Raw genomic sequence first — 22,876 nt, 5'->3', positions numbered from 1 at the left:
TGATGATGTTTGCCACGCTTATTGGTGCTGTTCTGTTGTAATCAGAAAAAGCTAAAGATGAAGCAGCTTCAGTCATGCAGAGTGATCAAGCGCAAAGTGAGAGAGCCCAGGAGCACCCAGGTAAGATACTGACAGCATTGAACTGTGGGGATGTAGATCAGAGCAGAATCAAAGCAGAACTCTTCAAGAAATAAAGGGTCATTGGTTTGATCCAAGCTATTACTTTTTACTGATACTGACTGAAATGCATCAGCATAGATTACGCTGAACAATTTTAATGTATATTTGGTAATTATTTGTATTATTTAGGTGAACTTTGTGGATAATAAATGTGTTTTTGTTTGACTGCAGAGAACCGGACATCAGTAGAGCATCATGATCAGGGCAGAGTGAGGCAGAGCAGCAGCATCCCTATAAGATAAAGGCACAATAAAAAAAAACATCAATGTCAGAAATCTACAAAGTTCAACCACTCCACACGGAAGGGGGGTGGGGGTCGATGCAATTACAGCTGCCTCAATAAACTTAGAGAGATTTCATTTGTCATTTTGTTTACACAAGTGTAAATTTTTCAAAAGTGCAGCTTTGAAAAATAGTAAAAAGTATAAATATATATATATTAGGGGTGGAACGGTTCACAAAATCCACGGTTCGGTTCGATTCACGGTTTCTGGTCACGGTTTTCGGTTCGATTCGATACATGTTGATTACACCGAAATCCCATAAAAAATTATGAAATTAATGAAAAAATCCCCCAAACAATAATGGATTGTAATTATTTTAAATGGTCCGCGGAAACCCTGGATCATTTCCGTATGTTTTGCTGCTTTGAATTTAATCATCTGGTGCATGCTCTGTAACCTGACAACAGCCAGATGCATGTCTCGCTCCGGCGGAGCGAGACATGCATCTGGCTGTTGTCAGGTTACATGCTCTCTACCATCTCCAAGGAACTCAGAGGGGAGCAGACGAAGCCACAGTGGAGGCTGTAGGCTTTGCTTTGAGCAGCCGGTCTGGAGCGCAGCGGGGCGGAGCGGGGGTTGCTGACGGAGTATGAGGGATTTCGGGGTTAGCATGACATGTTGCTGTTAGCATAAAACGTGTTGCACAATGCTTGCACGCTGTTGCACTTTTATCCACAACTTTCTTTCCGCCGTCATCGTAGGTCACTCTAAATGCAAAGCGGTCCCATACAGCAGACCTATAAAGTGCCGCTGGCGCGTCTTCCAACTCCTGTTCTTTCCCACTCGCCAGTCCGACACAATTCTCCACAACTGATTTTTTTCTGCTACACCCGGCTAAGCTGCTACGCTTCTTCTTCTTCTTGTTTACTACTGGTGGTTGGCTTTGGTCGCAGTACCGCCACCTTCTGCTCTGGAGTGTAATCGCTTCCTCTATGAGAAAAAGGAGCAGCGCATGAACCGAACGAAACACACGCGAACCGAACCGAGACAGTCGAACCGAACGATTCTGACGGACGATCCCTAATATATATATATATATATACTACTGTTCAAAAGTTTGTGGTCACATTGAAATGTCCTTATTTTTGAAGGAAAAGCACTGTACTTTTCAATGAAGATAACTTTAAATGAGTCTTAACTTTAAAAAAAATACACTCTATACATTGCTAATGTGGTAAATGACTATTCTAGCTGCAAATGTCTGGTTTTTGGTGCAATATCTACATAGGTGTATATTTCCAGCAACTATCACTCCAGTGTTCTAATGGTACAATGTGTTTGCTCATTGGCACAGAAGCCTAATTGATGATTAGAAAACCCTTTTGCAATCATGTTCACACATCTGAAAACAGTTTAGCTCGTTACAGAAGCTACAAAACTGACCTTCCTTTGAGCAGATTGAGTTTCTAGAGCATCCCATTTGTGGGATCAATTAAACGCTCAAAATGGCCTGAAAAAGAGAACTTTCATCTGAAACTCGACAGTCTTTTCTTGTTCTTAGAAATTAAGGCTATTCCATGCGAGAAATTGCAAAGAAATTGAAGATTTCCTACAAAGGTGTGTAGTACTCCCTTCAGAGGACAGCACAAACAGGCTCTAACCAGAGTAGAAAAAGAAGTGGGAGGTCGCGTTGCACAACTGAGCAAGAAGATAAGTACATTAGAGTCTCTAGTTTGAGAAACAGACGCCTCACAGGTCCCCAACTGGCATCTTCATTAAATAGTACCCGCAAAACACCAGTGTCAACATCTACAGTAAAGAGGCGGCTGCAGGATTCTGGGCTTCAGGGCAGAATGGCAAAGAAAAAGCCATATCTGAGACTGGCCAATAAAAGAAAAAGATTAAGATGTGCAAAAGAACACAGACATTGGACAGAGGAAGACTGGAAAAAAGTGTTGTGGACGGATGAATCCAAGTTTGAGGTGTTTGGATCACAAGGAAGAACGTTTGTGAGACGCAGAACAAATGAAAAGATGCTGGAAGAATGCCTGACACCATCTGTTAAGCATGGTGGAGGTAATTTGATGGTCTGGGGATGCTTTGGTGCTGGTAAGGTGGGAGATCTGTACAGGGTAAAAGGGATTCTGAATGAGGAAGGCTATCACTCCATTTTGCAATGCCATGCCATACCCAGTGGACAGCGCTTGATTGGAGCCAATTTCATCCTACAACAGGACAATGACCCTAAACACACCTCCAAATTGTGCAAGAACTATTTAGAGCAGAAGCAGGCAGCTGGTATTCTATCGGTAATGGAGTGGCCAGCGCAAATCTGAGCCCAATTGAGCTGTTGTGGGAGCAGCTTGACCGTATGGTACGCAAGAAGTGCCTATCCAACCAATCTAAGTTGTGGGAGCTGCTTCTGGAAGAGTGGGGTGCAATTTCTCCAGATTACTTCAACAAATTAACGGCTAGAATGCCAAAGGTCTGCAATGCTGTAATTGCTGCAAAATGAGGATTCTGTTCGGATCCTCAGGCTTGCCCACCAGAGGGCGCCGAGGATCCCCTTCTGCTCTTTGCTATTTTTCCTTAGGGTTGGAGTTACTGTGGGGATCTGGATATTACCCTCTGTCTCCAGCAGAGTGCGCCGTGGGTCTTCTGGAGCTGGAACCTTCCTGCACACCTGTTGCTAATCCTCTCATCAGAAGACCTCTCCTATATAAGCTCCTGCCTGACCTTGCTTCCACGCCGCAGTGTTGATCTTAGTTGGAATCCTGTCTCCTCGTGAAAGCTCTGGATGAGCTTAACCTCCTGTCTCCTCGTGAAGCTCTGGATGAGCTTAACCTCCTGTCTCTTCGTGAAGCTCTGGAAGAGCTGTCTCTCTGGCAACCTGTCTCTGGCCTGCAGCTCTGGGAGAGTTGCATCACAGGAAACCAGTTTCAAGCCTGAAGCTCTAGGAGAGCTAACCTGCTAATCTGCCCTGGTGAGCCAACCCAAGATTCCTACGTGGTTGAAACCTGAAGACTTCTGTGTGGAGTTTCCCTAGAGGTTCCCATGTGGATTTTCCCCAGTTGTTCCCTGCAGTGAGCTGGAAGCCCAACCTGAAAAATCCTTTGTGTTTTCCCCTGTTGTTCTCTGCAGTGAGCTGGAAGCTCAAATCTAGGACTGCCACGCTAAGCCTGAAGCTAGAAGCTTAGCCTCTCTTGAACTCTGCTAACCTACAGTCTCCAGTCCCAGTACAATCTCCAGTGTACCTGCTCCCCAGTCTGAACCAGTTCCCGTGTCATATCCATGTTTGTGCTTAAATAAACTCTTTTGGACTTTTACCCAGTTTCCCCGTGTGTGTTCTGCATTTTGGGCTTTACTCCCAGAACCCATCATGACAGATTCTTTGACAAAAGCAAAGTTTGATGTAAAAAAAAACATCTTATTTCAAATACAAATAATTATTTCTAACCTTGTCAATGTCTTGACTCTATTTTCTATTAATTTCACATCGTATTGTGGTGAATAAGTGTGACTTTTCAGGAAAACCCAACATAGTTTGGGTCACCCAAACTATTTTGGGTTTTCCTGAAAAGAATAGAAAAATGAATAGTAGAACAGTAAATTTAGTTATTTATATATATGTATATATAAAAAAGTAATATAAACATATAACTAAATTTACAGTTCTACCTTTTTTTTCATTTTGTTTTCTTGGTTTTATATTTATTTAATATTAGACCAAAAATTGGTACATTATAAAGGCTTCATTACAATCATAATATATAATGTGATGCAGCTAAAATGCAACAGGATACAATACATATGTCATGCCTGAAACAAACATTTCCTGATGTAGGGATTCAAGTTGATTAATAAAATATTTTCACTATTTTGTGATGTACACAGTTTGTCAACAGTCATGGTGCTGGTCTAATATAATTTATTTCATTTACCAATACCTTGTAAGGACATGTTCATCAGATCACTATCATTTCTATATTCAAAACTTCCTGACAATAAACAACACTGAACATCTGAACCCGGCCTTAGGCACCTTTCTTTCTCCTTCTCTCTCTCTTAGAGCAGCCCACATCTGTAGCAGCTCTGCAGGCAGGAGGGAGCAGACAGTGTCAATTTTTCAAAATAAAGTAACTCAACATCTACATTTTAAACTCTCTATTTATGGTTAGTATACGAATGCAAATATAGGCCAAAATAGATAAATACGGTAAAAACATAACTTTTGTTTTAAACAAATTCAGTTTTTTTAAATCACTTTCTGTCTTGCCGATATTGGTATTTCCCACTGCTCAGCTGGTTTAAAGTTTGACCAAGTAAAGAGCTGTCAACATGGGCCTCAGCAGTAGGTTCATAAACCGGATGAACTGAAAGTAAGGACGAAGGTTGACTTTCTTCCTTGAAAACATCTTAGAACTACTTATTTTCCCACTAAGCAAATTAAAAAAGCAAAACTTTTCCTGATCATTTCTGCCATTCATCACCAGCAAAGGAAAAGAACAAGGTAGCTCTTTAGGACGTGCACCTGAACAAACTTTGCGCAATGCTGTGAACTAGCATCCAAGTTGAAGCTCTTGATGCCTTTTTGGTGTATCATAAGAGCCTCCTTAACTGGACCTAACTGCCCAGGAGGATTGAGCAGAGCCACATTTAAAGGAAAAGTCCAATAAGCAAGGAATGATCAATGGATCATTATTTATACCTAAAATGAATATGTTTGCAGTGATTTAATGAATTTAGCATTAATCAGTAAAAATAAAAAATAAATAATTTTGTCGCAATCACTGAGTCTGGGGGCGGCCATTTTTGCCCAAATATAGTAACCCCTCCCTCCTGCCATCTTCCAGCAGTGACGTCACGGTGCGGTAAGCCTAGCGCCATTCTCCCCGCTTTACAAGCTAAATCAATGGGAACTACTAGACACATCTGCAATCAACAACAATTATTGAAGATTTCCAGAGGACTTCACCATTGAAATTCACCAGAGCTATAGTGAAACTGACAATGTCCACGTGCATGGAAGCTGGAAGTTGGAATACCATCCATCCATCCATTCTTTGACACGCTTGTCCCGAGTGGGGTCGTGAGCGGTGCTGGTGTTTATCTCCAGCAGTCAATGGGCGAGAGGCGGGGTTAACCCTGGACAGGTCATGGTGTAATACATTGGGTGAAATTGAAAAAAAAAAAAAAAATGTTATTTCACCTTTCCCATTCCTGATCCTCCAACTTGAAGAGGGAGGATTTGCCATTGAACTTCTGGCCAGAAAAACACACCTAATATGTAGCCAACGTTTGTAAGAAGAATATTTTCAAGATGACTTGGATAATAACGCGTTGTGACAAACACCAGATACAGCACTGGGACTTGATCAACAGCCGATACCGCACCGTGACGTCACAAACCAGTAGGTGGCAGTAGTGTTCTTTGACAAACATGGCTGCCTCCGGTAAAGCACATTCAAATTAAAATCAATCTTGATTAAAAACACTTAGTGAACAGCATGTAATAATTTCATATTTAAAGTACTTTCAGAAGTTTTTATTCTGAATATGACCAGAATTCTCCTTTAACTCTCCATCAAGTCTTTACATCTTGGCGTCTAAAGACAGAAACTTGGTTAACTTTTTTTATAATGAACCATTATTTGATTTAAGACCAATTCATCGGGGTAAAAGGACCTTTGTTTATTATGCATCTATTAAATAAGTGAGAAAAGGTTCAGCAAAATCATTTTAGTCATCATTAAGTTATCAAAAGTGCTGCAGGCATCAGCAGAGACAGAGGGACATTGATCAACCAAAGCTGATGACATTAATGATCGCATAGTTCAGGCTGTGATGAGACTATTATTTCTTTGTGTCATAATAGGCAAAAAGATAAGCTCTGAAGCAGGACACAGATAATAGATGCTTAATCTTCTAGCAAGGGGGTGTAACATTCATCATATTTTGCAAATATACTTCATAAAAAATCCAATTCATCACAATAAGGAATATTTCCCCTCACAAGATCACAGACTCACTTATTCAGATGTCTTATAAAAGAGCTCAATCATAATGTTTCCCCTACTATAAAACAGGCTTTTCTTTCTTCTTCCTGATTTTTATGAAATAAAACTGTAAGACTGAGAGGCACTTCTGAAAAACTCATTTGTAGAAGCTTTGTTCAGAAAGTGCAAGGAGGGATCAAAGGATGAGTTCTATTGGATGCAGCATTGGAAGAGAGACACTTGTCTCTAATAGCCTCAATGAGTCACCCTTCAGGTACACCAAATCCATTTGATCCTGTCTAAATGTTTTTTTTTTTTTGGCCTGTTCAATCCAAACTGGAAGCCCAAAGATAAAGAGGATATTGAGCTAGATGCAGGAAGTGGTTAGCTTTAAGATGCCTAAGCCATCTCACTACAATCTACCCAAACAAATCAAGGATGCTGTTCATGCAGATAGCAAATGCCGTTATTGTACATCCGAATGACTAATAACCACTTTATACTGCCTTACGAATTTGGGCCTCATGGCATGGCAGTATTGCAGCGTAATAAATGGAACATGAATGTTGATATGAAGCTTTTTAAAACAATAAATTTTGCTGTTTCTGAATAAACCCAAAAAGTTTTTGTGCACAAAATGCCTTAAGGAAAAGCTTAACTAATTTAAGTTCTTAAAAGTACTTTTAGCCTGTAAGTTGCCTTTTGCATTTTAACTCAATCCAGTTTATTTCTATGGCTGCAATTCACCAACATATCATCTAAGAGATATATCGGGATGATTCAATCAGAACAAAAAAAGGTTTCAAGTTTTCTATTTAAGGAAAACAATCTGATTATATCCATTTGTTGAATCTGTAGCTTCTCTCCTCCTCGATTAGCATGAAGAGACAGTAGAAGTTCATTTGTATTGTGCCCTTGACTCTATAGCAATCCCTCACTCTGACCATGCATGCAGCGGCTTCAGAGAGAGAAAAAATATCTCTTTTAACAGGAAGAAATTGTCAACAATATTAGAATCTGCTGAGGCCAACCAGGGTTCAAGGAGACGGAAGCAAGCATAGAAAAGGAACATAGATGCACTGATCTATAAATACGATCTTTGTTAAAGAAGGTAACAGTAAACTAGCTTCTCACGTGGCTCTCACTGGGAATTGAACAGTTCAAAAGATGACTTAGACTTAGAAAACATTTATTGTCATTTTTTATACACAGAGTGTATACAAAACAAAATTTCTTTTTGTACGGCTTTCATGACATTTCCATTCCTTAAAGTGCAGCAGTGATGAAATATAAACAGTGTGGGAGAAAAAAACATGTTGCAAAAAACCGCATTGATATGGAAGTTCAGGGCTTTAAAAACTATATATGGTGCTTTTATGTAGTGTTTTGGTTTGGTGTTATCAGAGTGATGGAGTCTGTGACATGATTCAGAGTTTCTTTTGAACTTTCAGCAGTCTGATGGCGGTCGGGAAGAAACTGTCGGAGAATCCGCTGGACCTGCAGCGGATGCTGCAAAGCTTCTTCCCATCTTCCCAGAAGGCCGCAGGGAGAGCAGTCCATGATGTATGGGTTTGGGACACACAGTGCTGGGATAAAATGTCCCGATTATCCTCTTTGCAGTTCTTACCACTCTTTTTATCTTCAAGCGAGATAGTTCTTTGATCCCAGCCTTAAAGGTAGAAGGAGAGTCAGGTGCCTCATGGACAATTGTTTTTATGTTTATATCTATTTCCCAGGGTGGGTTAATGGTTATACAGGTATTTAATACAACAACTTGATGCATACATTTCAATTTTTTTGTTTTTTTTGCTATTCCCCCACAGATTTCCATGTGCATCTGTCTACAAAGGTCAAATACACCCTTAGGAGGTTTGACCTCATGTCTGGGTGATGACCATGGTGTAGAGAATGATGACAATGATGATGACCTCTTCAGTTGTAAGAAAACTTTTTCCAACTTATATAAATGAAAAAAATATATAGTAGATCTTAATTATTTTCAGAATAATTGAGTATTGCTCACTCAGTTGAGTGCTGTAAGATGAAATGTGAATCTGACACTTCACCCACATGGTAGAACTTGGAAAATAGGATGAAGGCTTACTGTGCTGTGCAGGTAAAATGATCATTAGAGGTAATTTTGTCACAGAGATATTAAAGATTATTTATTAGGTCATTCAGGGGTCAACAACCCCACTTTAAACTCTGAATTGAATACTCTTTGCAACCAATAACTCGGTCAAAAGTTCAGTTTTTTGTTTTCTCAGATTTTATTTTTCAAATTTCTCTCGTTCAGACTCAGTTTTATGAATTTCATTCTTTTTTTTTAATTGTGTTTTACAAATGACATTGTCGCCACTTTCAGCCCCATACAAACACTCTCTCTTGACCAGCAAAAATTTTGTTGCTAACATCCAGCAGACCCATAGAAATGTGTTTCCTCCTCACTACAGAGGAAATTCGAAAAAGGCAATTGAAATAGATTGCATAATAGAAGGTAGATAGATAATAGATAGTGCTGCAGCCTGTAGCACCGTTTGCTTGCAGCAAGAGCATCCTGGATCCGACTCCCTGCTTGGGATTTTCATGTTCTCCCTTTGCATCCGTGGGTTCTCTCCGGATACTCCGGCTTCCTCCCACAGTCCAAAGCTATGACTGTTTCATTGAGCTTCAGTGTTTGTGTGCCCTGCGATAGACTGGCAGCCTGTTAGGGTGGACTCCAACTTTAACTCATAGAATGCTGACAACAGCCCCACTGTGACCCCAATGGATAAATAGAAAAATATAGATGAAAAACAAATGAGTTCTTTTTTTTTTTTTTCTTTTTTAAATAAAATCATTGAAACAAAATTAAGATAAAATTTCAGTCCTTGCTTGGAACAATATAGGAACAGAATTCACTTAATACATATACAGGTTAGGATAAGGTACTTCCATTTGCAAGATTAGTAAACTCTTAAGCATTTTCCTCTGACCTCCAACTGACATTTTAGGATCAGAAGATATAGAAAAAAACAACCTAACGAAGGTTGAGGAGAGAAGTCTCACTTCAACATGAATATTATGGTTTAAAACAGGTTTGTTCTTTGCTAAGTGAGATGAATCACTTTGGGTAGAGTTTACAGAAAACATATTCCACAGTTGTGATGTTTGATCATATTTTTAACTCCAGTGAAAAGCATGGTGCAGAGGAGCCACTCCTTTTTTAGTTACTCAGATGTTTGTAAAAACTTAGAATCCACTTCTGCTCCTGAGTGAAATTATTTGTCATAGGTAAAGCAAAAAATGTGTCCATGGTTTGCATACAAACATTTCAAACCATATATCCCCACAGCACAGTAACATGGTAGATCCATGCTACATTGATCCTGCTATGGCTTCCAGCAAACTTCTTCAGGTTACCTACTATAAAATATATACAGACATTTGAAGATAGATAGTCCCCCTTATTTCCAGTGCTTTAGATACATTAACAAAGTGAGCAGCCACAGGGCCAGATGGCAAAAGAAAATCATTATTCAGACCATTACCTCGGCTAATTGAGGCACTACGTTTACGCCCCATATATTTCAGCCCCCATATGCATTCAAATATCTAGCTAACTTTATCAACCCAACAAAACCCGATCACTCACTGACTTATATCTATGAAGTACATGACCTGCACTGTGGCTCCAGATGTGGTGATAATGGGTTCCTGATAAACATGCCACAGGCAGCCACGCCACTGGATAAGGTATTAGCTTTGAATGTTAAAACCTTTCTTTCATGCCTGCAGATTTCAAATAACCTCCACAGTTCAATAAATTGATTAGAAAATATGAGATTTTTATTTTCCCTTACTTATGAGCATTTGTGAGCACAAATGCCTGCTTTGTACATCCTTGTCCCAATGAAAGCAGGAACAGATCATTGATGGATGCACCCTAAAAAGGAGGTAGGGATTTAATTTCTCCAGTGTGAGATCAATGAAGTTCAATTATTAGTAGTATTATTATCATGCTGTAGCTGGTAGTTTGTAGTTTCAAGCCCCTTCTCCATTGCCATAGCCATGTTCTTAACAGTCAATGGCCTGTACATAAGCAACACTTTATCAAGCTTTCTCCTTGGCTCTACCTTTTTTATACAGTATGACCTGTATTTATATAGCGCTTTTTCAAGTCGGAGACTTCAAAGTGCTTTACACTACAATCAGTCATTCACCCATTCATGCACACACTCATGGTGGCAAGCTACATTGTAGCTACAGCTGCCCTGGCTGCCCTCTGACCACCATTAGTAGGGACTGCAGGTGCACTGCAAAAATAATCTAGAAATAAGTAAAAATTTCTTAAATTATGTGTATTTATCCTTATTCTAAGACCCTGTCCACACGAAGCCAAACCCTGGCCTAAACGCACACATTTTTCACCAAACCAGCCTCTCATCCATATGAAGCCGGCGTTTCGGGGGTCTGTAAACTATCTTTTTTTTATGAAGCCTTCAGAGTGGGAAGATTTTGAAACGCCATTTTCACGTTTCCATCTTTAAGCTCTAACCGCTTTTTTTTTTACACGCACGCATCATAGCGTCGCCTCTAAACACTCATGCGCGACACAGTATCACAACAACAATGGCGCCGTACTGTGTTGAATGGTTGCTGCTTATGCTACTCACCCTGCTGTCGGGCTTACAACAGAATCTTCTTCTTCTGGAATATCTCCAGGAAGAACAGAGCAATATCGACGACATAGTTCAGCACCTGAATTTGACTGAACCACGAAAATGGACCCGCAGGGCAACCATGTATAAATATTACTGCGCATGCCCAACATTTCGTCGCCTATTTTTGCTTTGGCATCACAGCGCCACTTACAGGCCTGGAATACATTTTGCAGCGTTTTCATGCATTCGTGTGGACGATCACATTTATTTTACATCTCCGTCTTTACGACAAACGTTCTGGAAAATATTAGCGTTTCGTGTTCGTTTTGACTTCGTTTTGACGGGGCCTAAGTAGGTAAATAAGATAGATTGCCAATGAAATGAATATATTATTTTACTCTTAAAATAAGATAATTAGATAAAAAGCACTTGTAATAAGACAATGCAATTGTGTTTTCTTATTTTAAGTGTAAATTGTCTTGTTCATTGGCAAAATGTTTCTTTTACCTCCTCAATTCAAGAACAAATGCACTTATTTTAAGAAAAAATTACTGATCTAGATTTCGATTTTTTCCAGTGTGAAGAGTCTTGCCCAAGGACACAGAGACAATGAAAGCGAGAGCCAGGGCTTGAACTGTCAACCCTTCCTTTATTAGGGCCACTGTGACCCCCTCCTTCTCCTGGGCGTGCATATTTTTTACTCTGACTCCACACTTTCACTGAATTACAGGGTCTGACAGCAGGTTGTAATGTTCACCAATCATGACATAAAGAATATTTTAGTACAAATATTGATATTGAAAAATGAATTGTAGAGGACCAGCCAAGGACCAGCTAAGGGCCCATCAAGGAATATAGGAACATTTTGAATGGCTACTACTGTAAGTCATGAAAAGAGTCTATGGAGGATCTGCTCGACCCAGGCACCAGTGGTTTTGTAAATAAATCACAGTGACACTGGATTAGCCTTTTGCTCATCAAGCAAATTGCTGGTGAAATATCAGTCAAGTGAAGGCACTCCATAGTGGTTATTCTCTGCTGGTTTTTCTTTCAGTGTGAATGCGCCTTGGAGACCTCTGACTTGAAAGAGTTCAATACAAGCTAATTACCATTTGCCGGCTGCTTGTGGTCAGAGAATGCTGTGGTTCTATTGTATGGGAACCTTGCTTCTATCAGTGTGCCACCACATGTTAATGTAAGTGAATAGTGTACAGCAGTAAGAGTCATCCTCCTTATAAACATGGCACAGCACAAACCTTTAGAACTAATGCTATACTCAGAGTTCCTCTCAGCACTGTTTATCAGATTTAGCAGATCTTTAACCATCAACAATCGGATGATTATTTATACATATATACTATAGCAGTAATGTAGTAAAACACTGTTTATTGTCAGATGCTTTAATGACAGGAACCCTGGGATCTTGGATCAAAACATTTCTAAAAAGTGCAACAGAAAAGGTCCAGATGAGAACACTCAGTTTAACTTTGAGACTAATATCCCTGTTTAATATCACATTAAGGTCCATAAAGGCACATGCATATATTTATGTACTGATAAGTTGATAGATGGTTTTAATTAAGTAGATGGTATGATATATTATCCAGCTGTGCAGGAGAGACTTAAACCATTAAAGACCAATACCTGGGATATATGTATTGTGCACCTAAAACCCTTTGAACCAGATGACTGATGTCTGTAAATGCAAAGTGCTTCTTACTGATAAAACTTCCAAGAAAACTCAAAATTTCAAAACTCTGAATGTCAACAAAACCAGATTTATTTTGGGTTATTTTAAATTTAGATCAGCTGGAGGTACTCTATACAACATGAGCCTGTAAAAGAAGTAAACAAGGTGCAGGTAAGAATGGTGGATGGCAGGCTTTTCTCAAGCGACACACATGGTTGTATTTGCAAACTATCATGTTTTATGCATAAGAGCCATGACGACAACAGGAGTGTATGTGTGTGGGGGGGAAGGGGGGGTTAAAATAAACTACATGGAATTAAACAAGAAAAACAGGAAAGAGGTAAAGTTTCCCAAACTTGGCAGAGTTAATCAGTGAAATCTTTCCAGACAGAGAGAAATTGAAAGTTTGTTCTAATGTAAGCCCAACAGAGCCATCTTCAGACATAACGCTCCGACAGCAGATTTGTTTCACTCTGCCCTCCTCTGCCTCACCATCTCCTCCCACTCCCTCTCCCTGCCTCCCTTCACTCTCCAAATCCCTCTTATTGTCTCCATATCGATAGGATTAAACATGAGGGTGTGTCAATAATTCCTCATTCTAATTTGTAAACAATACTAAGTCCTTCTCTTGCATAACACAGATAACGAGTTATGGAGAGGAGAGGCTGAAAGAAGAGAGCAGAGGATATGTCGAAATAAAAAGAAATGCCAACATGATTGGACAAACAGAAAAGGAATATAAAGGACATGTTTTGGGGAAACAAAGAGTTCTGCCTTTTCTTGTTGGAAGTGTCTAAATCTGATTTATAAATATGATAAAAAATCCAAAAAAAACTGATGAGAACATTTAATTTAAATGCACATTGTTTACTGTATTGTTGTGTTGTTTGTCTATTGAAAATGGTCCTGTGTAACCTTAGTGGATTGGATCCATATCTGAATGCGTCATGTGACCCAGACTTTCCATCAGTCTGAGCTCCACTCAAACACCAGGGCTAACTAAGCTAACAGTTGCTGTTAGCTCTGACGCTTTGCTGATCAGATATATTTTTGTTCTGATTGAGGTGAATGTTTCCTCATCTTTACCAGGAACTCCAGAACTTCTAGATCTGCTGGTAAGAAGTCTTTTATCAGAACCAGAAAACAGAGGCTGGTTCATTTAGAGACAGTGCTGTGCTACTTCAAGGTCGTTATACATGAAAGTTACAGGTCTACACCAATTCAATTTAATTCAATTCAGTTCATTTCTATAGCGCCAATTCACAACACACATCATCTCAAGGCACTTTACAGTTCTCCAGATCATACGGTCAAATTGATTCAAAGTTTTCTATCTAAGTAAAACCAGTTGATTGCATCGACTCATTGACTCAAAGGCAATCCCTCACACTAAGCATGCTTGTAGTGACAGTGGAGAGGAAAAAGCCCTTTTAACAGGAAGAAACCTCCAACAGAACCAGGCTCAGTGTGAGCGGCCATCTGCTGAGGCCGACTGGGGTTCAAGTAGACAGAAGCAGACATACAGAAAGAAGCAGAGATAAAGAAAGCAACTGTAAATCCGCTCCACAGGCGGCCCTGTACAGGAAACACACAGCCAGGCAGATGAGCTCCGAGCCAGCTCCCATGTCAGAGAATGAAGAGAGCACATCCAGTTAGTCACAGTCAGAGAAGCAGAACTACACTGAAAAACAGGCCTATCTTGAACATCTATAAACTCAGGTGTTGATGGCAGCAGCACAGATGATATTTCTCTCTATGATGTTGTCACAGCCAAACAGGAACATATCAGATGAAGCTACTAGGAGAAAAAGCAGAGATAACATAAAATTAGAGATTGAACTAACAAATTCTGCAGAGTGGGTGAATAGAGATAGAATGAAGCAGAATGATGAAATAGGGTTCCTATACCAGCCTATATAAGCATAACTATAGAGATAGCTCAGGATAACCTGAGCCACTCTAACTATAAACTTTATCAAAAACGAAGGTTTGAAGCCTACCTTTAAAAGTGGACAGGGTGTCTCACGGACTTAAACTGGTACACCAGTAGGTGGACACCAGTAGGCGTTGACTTGAGTCAGACTTGAGTGATAAATTTCATGACTAAGACTTAACTTGACAAAACGCAAAGAGACTTGTAACTCTACTGGGACTTTAACATCAATTGGGAGTGTTGGCCTAGTGGTTAGAGCAGTGCGCTTGTGCTCTGAGAAGGTAGCAAGTACCAGGTTAAATCCCCACAGCCTGCACTCTTAGTCCTTGTGCCAAACCCATAACCCCACACTGCTCCCTGGGTGCCGCACCATGGTGGCCCACTGCTCCCCAAGGGGAGGGGTTAAATGCAGAAGAATTTCTCTAGTGTGAGATTAATAAAGTTCAATTATTAGTAATAACTTCTGACTTGACTTGTTCTTGAGGCTTTTGACTATACAAGACTAGCTACTTTCCCCAAAACCCAAAGCTTAAAAACAGTATAAATGAAACGCTTTATATCTCGCATTGTGTTTATGTGTGCGCAAAGATGGCAGCTGCTTGGAGCCAAGGCCTCTAGAGGGCCCCCAAGGGCTGGCAAATTGTGCTACACAGCAATGACAAGAATGGGAATTTACTTTGAATTGAAAATGACAACATACTAGGAAACCCCCTGGTCAATGGCGTAACTATCAGTAAGCAGAGTATGCAGTTGCTTAGGAGCCGCGTCACTGACACCTGGTTGGCCCCCTATGCAATTGTGGACTAGGACATCTGTTTGCAAATGTAAAGGTGCAAAAAATTAATCTTAAACCCACCTGATACTAGATCAATTGACCAGACCTTATTTATACCCCAACACATGGTAGAGCAGTTTAAACACGACACCTATAGCAAATCAGACAGTGCTACTTTTAATTACTATGTTAATTACTGTGTATAGTTCATTAGACGGTTAGTAAAAGATACACACAAGAACAAATACCAGAACAATGTATTTGAGTATTTTATTTTTTACAATATGACTTGAAATTATGGGTAATCCAGAGCGTTGATTAAAAACATAACTGTTACGTACAATGTGTTAGCGACGATGGATACCCAAAAGAGGTATTTAAGCAGATTCCAGAAAAGAAAAACACAATCTCTCAAAGAACCGAAGAGGTAGAGGTGGACGTTGCTGCTACAGTGAGTAAAGATTGTGACCAGGAGATGAATGGAGACAGCGTGGGTGAGGGGTTGGGTCTTGTACTTCATATGGGGCCCACCCAGATAATGTTGCTTACAGGCCTATTGTTGACTCGTTATGCCATTGCCCCTGGTTGAGCCCACTCTTCAGGCTGCTTCTGATGCTGTCTACAGGGTCCAACACAAACATGAAGTTAAGCCTCTCATATGCCCTTTTGTTGTTTTCTTGTATCAGCTTTGTCAGCATCAGCATCTGCAAAAGCATAACAGTTCCCCAACCACCTGCTATTCCTGAGCAGGAACATACAACAGAGATGGATAATGGTCAGTTCCAAATAGTGACAAAAAAGACTGCGAGTTCAATTATTTTTACTCTCTTCGCTCCAGAGTGAGTTGGGCTCCACCAACTCTTCTCCACCCTGCCTCGCTCTCTGTGAGGGGTTCTTGCTTTTATATCCCACTGCTCCTGACTGTGCTCCTAATGTCTACAGTAGTAGCCATTCAAAATTTCCCCACTTTCCTCGATGGGTCCTTGGTTGGTCCCCAATAATTCCTTTTAAAACATCAATATTTGTACCAAAATATTCTTTCTCTCACAATTTGTGGATATTAAGATGTAAAGAGAAGCATCATCTCGTGGTCAGACCGTGTAAGTCAGTGATAGGTTGGAGTCAAAAAGTTAAAAAGTGTTCCTGAGTGTTTCTGATTGCCTGATGCTGACCTGTTCTGCCTCTGGACCGCTGAGCCTCTTTACTTGACCTGTCTTCAGACTTCTGCTGAATTTCTGCCCACCTGTATGTCTACTGAACTGCAATCAAAAGATTATGAAAAACCCTTGGAGATAAATTACTGTCACCCTTGAAAGATGACAGGAAGGGGCTTTGGAAACTGTTCGGTTTCTATTTCTCAATGTAGTGTGGAATTATACACTTGCAGTTTGTGCTGTAGGCATTCTTCTGGAGTTGGCCAGAATATTAGGATAGGCAGAAAAGTCAAATGGAATATAAAAAATGTAGATTTTGTGAGATGCACAGACACAACATAGTTGCAGCTCGTCTAACAGAGCCTTTAATGCCACAACAAATGTCTCACTGAAGCAATTTCAATGAAATGGCAGAACACCAAATTGGCTGTGTTCTTGTTTGTGCAGGCTTAGATAACTTTGGTTGAATGAGTAAAACAATGTAGTTTAAATACAGCTGAACCATGCTCCTCTTGAGATGTTGCTCCTCTGTTTCGCTGTGTTACATCCACTGGGGGCTCTACAGTGCAGTAAATGATACTATTTTAAGGGTCTGTTGAGAACTGTCATTGCGGTTGTCTGGATTAGGGAACAAACCAGAAGTCATTTAGACGCTGGTTTTTAGGCTAAATCTGGTCATTCCATCATAGTCTAGATTTAGTCCAAAACTCCTTGTTCAACATTGGGCTGTGTTTGGTCAGTCTGAATTTGACCTATATTAGTCCAATAATAGACCCAGTTTTCAATCCAGTTTTAACTATCTGCAAACCCAGTTTTCAACATCTTTTTAACTATCTGAAAATTACGGCTTTTCACCTTTCACTTTTTAACCAAATGCAGATGTTTAGGCGTTAATCATCGTCTTTACAATGTCTTTTCAACCAATTTTTTGTTGGGGGGAGTTAATAAAGAGGACTTGTTGAAATAATATCTATGGGGAGTTATTTTTGACAACAAGAGATTATTGATCCTCTTGTAAACCAGGGGTCTCCAACACTGGTCCTCAACGTCTCCTGTCCTGCAGGTTTGTTCGATTCATCCCTGCTCCAACAACTGAATCATATGAATTGCTCGTTTTCAAGTCTCTTTCAAACCTGCTGAAGAAGTCCTTCAGTGATTTGATTCAGCTGTCAGAGCAGACATGTATCTAAACTCTGCAGGACTTAAGACCTAGAGGGTCAGGTTTGGAGGCACCTGCTATAAGCATTTATTTAAAAAAAACTTAGTATCTTATGTAGTTTTCACATTTTTTTACATGACTGCAACAAAACTTCTTCAACTCAGGCATAAGAAAATGTCTTTTTTGTAAAACATTTAGTCAAGGTTGGTAGGACCTGAGTCCTGTCTAATGATTTTCTTCTGCTCAATTGGTGTATTATTTATTGGAGTTATTTTCAAGAACAAGTCTCTTACATAAAATATAATCTGTTTCATCCATATTGTCTCTTATCTTGGAAATAAAGTTTCCTTAAAAATTAGTTTTCTGAAAAAAAAATAGAAGCTGAATAATTTAGATGAACTTTTCCAAGAAGTATGTCAACACTCATTTCAGGTATGCTGCAAAGCGACCCATTTACCGATGAAAATGTGCATCTATCTGCTCAGAATATGCTTTCCATCTTTTTTCAAGTGGCTGCTCTTCTCTTATATTACAAATTTATATGACCATTTCATGCTTGCACTCATGAAAACCATGAAAAATTTCCCAATCGGCCACAAACCACCGTAGACTCGCACAGAAAAACATGACCACCAGTTGGTTTGACTGCAGATGGTACAAGACAAAATGTATGCATGTTGGTGAATAATTGATGGATTTTACATAACCGGCTAAAACTCTAAGTAGATTGGACTGGAGTGTGTGTGTTTTGGTGTGTGTGTCTTTGAAGTGGTGAAATACATCTCTATCAGCGTTTAGCCCCATAATAAATGGGATTCGGCAAAATCTGAGGGTCAAATGGAATAGCAAACAGTGCCTCTCAGCAGCGTCACTTTCTCCTATGAATCCTTAAAAAGCCACTCAGAGGAAAGCAAACAAGGATGCCTTTTGTAAAGCAGCAAAATCCTGAACTCATGTGCACTCTAATAACAAAATCTCTTCACCATCATAAATTATCTATGTAGGTAACAAACTTAAGATTCCAATGAAAAGTTTCCAATGCTAAACTAAAACAAAGATCACTTCCTACAGAAGATAAAATTCAATAAATTGATATTTAAGAGAAAAGGACACTATAGGTATAACCCAAAAAAAGTGTTTGGAAGTCGCCTACTACGGTTTGCTCAGCTGAGACATGGTATTAATGGTTGTGCAAGTTGGAAAATTTAAGAAAACACCTGATGAGTTTAAGGTGAAATCCAAAACTAAAACAAACTGACAGAAAACAGGGAAGAAAAGCTTGACTTCCAATATAAACGTTCTTTAAAGTTGTAGGGAAATCATATTTAAATTTCAAATCATTCTGTCTTAAACATGAATATAAATGTACTCTTTATCATATTGTCCCAAAATTAAGACAAGTTCGATAAAAAAAAAATAACCCTGTCTTAAAATCTGTTTTTTTTTTTTGCTTCTGAGACACAGGCCACAACCAAACCTGCTTTTGAACCTTGCGGCGCCCAACAATGCCACCCCCTTGATAAAAGACCAATCACATTCACTTTATTCACTCGTGTAAAGTCAGGCACCACTGGGGAGAATTCGGAAATGCAACGGTTGGAACGGCTGCTTCTCTATGACTTTAACCCAAACCAGTGGAATCTCTTTTTCTGAAACATGCAGTGTTGGGCAAGCTATTTGTCCAGTGTAGTGAGCTAAGCTATCAGTTACTCAACAATAAATTAAGCTTCACTACACAAAAGCTACCAACTAAAGAATTATAGCAAGCTAAATTACACTAATGTGTAACAGTAGCTTTGCTACATCAGAAGCTACTTAACGTTGTACCAAGCTAATGTCAATTCAGGGGGGGATTTACCATTAGGCAATACTAGGCAGTTGCCTAGGGCCCCAAGTTCCTGGGGGCCCCATAAAACTCTGTTTCCATGTATGGTTAATACAACTAATCCTTATTTGTGCACATTAATTATGTTTTTGATAAAAATCCTTTGGCTAAAATGCCATCAGAACGCTGATAAATAGAGAGGAAAAAGGGACAAGAAGAGAGGGACAAAACCTAGAACAAATAATGGATGTCTATTCTATTAACATTTCTCTATCTGTAGAATGGGGCTGTTTTATGGGTTTACTTCTCAGGGGGCCCCCTGCCTGTCTTTGCCTAGGGCCCCAAATTTCCTAAATCCGCCCCTGTGTCAATTCAAAATGAGTCTGGTTAAAACATTAATTAAAGATCAGCCAATGACATAACACTGTGTAAAAAATGCTTTATGATCAGCATAATAAAAAAAAACTAAAGTATTTACTAGTAGACAAAAAAAATAAACAATCAGCTGTTATTAGAACCAAATTAAAGGTACTGTGTAGTGTTCTACACATGCAGACATGGCTATGAGTTTGCATTCAATGGACATCTCTAGGGAAAACAAAACCCTACAAAAGGCATCTTATTTCTGCTTTATGTCGAAGCATATTCAGGTGTAGGAGTGGACCAATCGGAGTGTAGAGCGACATCTAACTCAACCTGAGCAAGAATAACCGGCGTTGTGTGTGAATATTGTGTATATATTTGTTATGTTTTTCATATAAAATAATAAAAAATATCATAACAGGCTTAAATCGGAGGCAAAGGGAGTGATGTTTAAAGTAGCATTGAGCTCCATCCGACTACAGAACATTTAAAGACCAACCTGTTGTTCTCCTCTTTTGCTGTTTAAGGGTTTTATGTTTGGCCATTTGAAGCAGAATGAGTTTGCTTACTTAACCTGTTAGGAATGAGTTCCAGGAGGAAGCTGTAGATGCTTGGAAGGTGAAACCTCATCCCTCCCTCTCTGTTGTGTGACGGTTTTTCCCTTTTAGCAAAAATATCTTTCTTTAAAAGGGAAAAGGAGTAGCTCTATTTACATGCACCAAAACGAATGATCTGGTTGAAATGTATTCAGGTTACAAAAATTAAAAGTAATAATAAGTAATTTTATATGGACATACTGTAATTAATCAGAATAAAACAAACGATCAAACTAAACATGTTTGATGTAACTATGCCGATTAAATACTATTAACTGCTACACACTTGGGATTCCCCTGGAGGAGCTGGCTCAAGTGGCTGTAGAGAGGGACGTCTGGGCCTCCCTGCTGAAGCTGCTACCCCCGCGACCCAATCCCGGAAAAGCGGAAGAAGATGGATGGATGGATGAACAATAACAGCTAGCCAGAGCAATTAGCCATTTAATGGCAGAAATACAGAACATTGATGCTCTGTAAACATGCTCACTTAGGTCAGTTTGTCTCATTGATCCTGACAAGAGTTTTTATGCTTGCTGATCAGATTATTTGGCATAAACTATTTGGCATAAACTACCCCTATTAATGGATTATAATTTGATTCCATCTGTGTTGTATTTGCATTGGAACACATCATTACTCAATGTATATAAGATGACTTTCTTCTATATAAGATGCCTTAAATCTCTATTCTTTCTTTAGCTGTTCACTATATATATATATATATATATATATATATATATATATATATATATATATATATATATATATATATATATATATATATATATATATATATATATATATATATATATTAGCAGCCATTCAAAATGGCCCTTCCCAGCTGAATGGCAGCCCACTTCCCTGCAACTCCCAGCGAAATCCCCTCCTACTTCCAGCACTTGGAGTGACCCCCTCTTACATATTTTTTTTTACTCTAACTCCACCCTTTCACAGAATTACAGGGTCTGACATAACGCTTCTCTTTAGAGCTTAATGTCCACAAATCATGACAGAAAAAATTCGTAAGTACAAAGATTGTACTTACACATGTTTGCATGTTCTCCCTGAGCATGTGTGGGTTATCTCGGTACTCCGGCTTCCTCCCACAATCCAAAAACATGACTGTTAGGTTCATTGGCTACTCTAAATTCTCCTTAGGTCTGAGTGTGTGTGTGAATGGTTGTTTGCCTCTGTGTTGCCCTGAGATGGACTGCCAACCTGTCTAGGGCATACCCCGCCTCTCACCTTTAGATACCTGGAGATAGGCACCAGCACCCCTCACAAAAGAAACAAAACTTACTACAATTTTTTACAAGAAATAAAAAAAAATATATATTTTTTATTTTTATTTTGTTTGTTTGTTGTAGCCTGACTTTGTATGCTTCTTTGATGCACCTTTTCCTTCTTTTACTGACTGCCACTACCTGATCTGAACGTACTATGATCTGCACATCAATTCATTCTTGAACAGAGAACCTGAGATAAACGCTGCTAACAATTGATGAAAAATTTATGAAAAAGTTTTATGAAAATAGACAAAAAGTACTCATTTATATCACTGATTATAAATAGCACACTAAACTGCATAAATTAAAAGGTTAATAAAAACATTACTATGAGAATGAATGTGTTTGTTTCTTTTGCATCACTCGTCTGTATCTGATTTATACTGGAAGCGAGATTCCTGCCCTACTTCTTCAGCTTTTGATTTGTAAATAATTGCAGTAAGTTTTATGTTTGAATTTTGTTGTACCTGTATAATATATAATCCATAATCTAAAGCACAACAAAGCAAAAACCCAAACAAACAAGGTGCTCTTAAAAGACTGCTCTTAACATGTCTGATGATGACATAGCAACAAAACGGTAATAACATTAATGCATCCATTCTTTCGTTACAACTGTTATTATTTTTTTTACAATTTAGTTTAGATCTTTTTCATGATATAAATACCTTTTTATTTAATAGTGACCCAGATGTATTTCTGGCACAAATGAGTATGACACCACTGCAGTAGGTTCTAGCATCCTGTCGTTAGATCTATTAAATCAAAAAGCTGTTTATCACTGCCCATTCATCTCTGTTCCAGGATGGATTAACATGGGCTGAAACATTACACACAAACATACAGGCCTATACTATTTTCTTTGAAACCATTTTAAAATGCTTCTGAGAGGAGCTCAAATAATTTCTTCTTTTAAAAACCTATTTTGGTTTTAAAACATACAAACCCAACACAACTCTAGTAATGACACGATAAAAAAGAAAAACAGTTCTCAAATGAGACCTTCAAATTCGGCTACCAGCACCAGAAAAACATTTCTTCTCTGTTTTACT

The sequence above is a fragment of the Cyprinodon tularosa genome, unplaced genomic scaffold (assembly GCF_016077235.1).
Source record: "Cyprinodon tularosa strain WSP-4 unplaced genomic scaffold, ASM1607723v1 ctg866, whole genome shotgun sequence".
Lineage (NCBI taxonomy): Eukaryota > Metazoa > Chordata > Actinopteri > Cyprinodontiformes > Cyprinodontidae > Cyprinodon > Cyprinodon tularosa.
The sequence above is the reverse complement of the archived record's forward strand: the minus strand, read 5'-3'. Positions refer to the sequence as shown.